The sequence below is a fragment of the Rhinolophus hipposideros genome, assembly GCF_964194185.1.
Source record: "Rhinolophus hipposideros genome assembly, chromosome: 4".
Taxonomy (NCBI): domain Eukaryota; kingdom Metazoa; phylum Chordata; class Mammalia; order Chiroptera; family Rhinolophidae; genus Rhinolophus; species Rhinolophus hipposideros.
Window position 1 is genome coordinate 72,177,626 of NC_138050.1, and position 1,338 is coordinate 72,178,963.

At 43.3% G+C, this 1,338-nt stretch overlaps 1 pseudogene across 1 annotated transcript; it reads left to right on the top strand.

The window, feature by feature from the left end:
• Positions 1-348: 348 nt before the first annotated feature.
• LOC308496904 (protein SEC13 homolog) lies at positions 349-1,082 on the top strand (annotated as a pseudogene). Its single transcript has one exon. The product of its transcript is annotated as a protein SEC13 homolog (transcript).
• The last annotated feature ends 256 nt before the right edge of the window (positions 1,083-1,338 follow it).

The window sequence follows — 1,338 nt, forward strand, 5'->3', positions numbered from 1 at the left end:
CATAAGGCCCTGGTAACACTCAGCTCACAATAAATGTATGTCTTTGAAAAACGAATGAGCAAACTAGTGAATAGATACCTTTATTAACATTCATTCATTTGTCCATTAATTCATTCAATATTTATTGAACTCGCCATTGTATTGGATGATGGAAAATATATCTTATGAAATAATAGCATCTGTCTTAATAGACCTGACAATCAAATGTGTAACATTTATGAACTAAATGGATTCTGAAAGATATGCAACAATATTAAATATTTTAAGGGCTATCAAAAGAAAAATAGCATAGGGAAGATCGTCATTGCATAACTCAGGGGTCATGAATGGTCCTATGGGGCAAGTGCCATGGCCCACTGCATGTATGGCCATATCCTGGCATCCTGCTCCTATGACCTGAAAGTCATTGTCTGGAAAGAGATCAAAGGGTTTGGGGATGTGACTCCTCAGTAAACTGTGTGCTGAACCCCCACAACTTCAGCCTGATCCTGACCTGTGGGCTCTGGATAGGGCCATCTCCCTGCTAATCTGCACTGAGGAGGGCCAGTGGGAAGAAGTGAAGATGAACAGTGCTCACACTATTGGCTGCAATGCTGTCGGGTGGGCCTCTGCTGTTGTACCTGGAAGCCTCATAGACCAGCTTCTGGGAAGAAGCCCAACTACATGAAGAAATTTGCCTCTATCAGTTGTGACAACCTTGTCAAGCTGTGGAAGGAGGAGGAGGACCTTCAGTGGAAGCTGCAAGCACACAGTGATTGGGTTCAATACGTGACCTAGGCTCCCTCCATTGGTCTATCCACCAGCATCATTCCCAGCTACTCCCAGAATGGGTGTGTGTTCATTTGGACCTGTGTCAATCCCTCGAGTAATATGTGGTCCCCCGAACAACAATACAAATTCAATGACGTGTGGAATGTGAGTTGGTCTATCATAACCAATGTCCTGGCTGTCTTGGTCAGAGATAATAAGGTGACCCTGTGGAAGGAGTCCATGGAAGGGCAGTGGGTGTCTATCAGTGATGTCAACAAAAGTCAGGGTTCCGTGTAGCTTCAGTCACAGAGGGCCAGCAGAATGAGCAGTGACAAGAGAGGCAGGGCTGGCTCCTGAATTGCTGACTTCAGGACTGCCTCTTCTATGTCAATTGACCAAACAGCTAGGAGGAAGAGTTCCTAACTCTAACAAGATAACATTCTGTAGATTAGTTAAATCTGCAACCAGATTCATCATCTGCCCTAAATATGATTTGATATGGTTTGCAATTTACTGTCTGGCTAAAAGCACTCATGTTTTGAGGAAGAAACTACAAATGTTCTTCAAATCTGTTATTTTAAAATACTT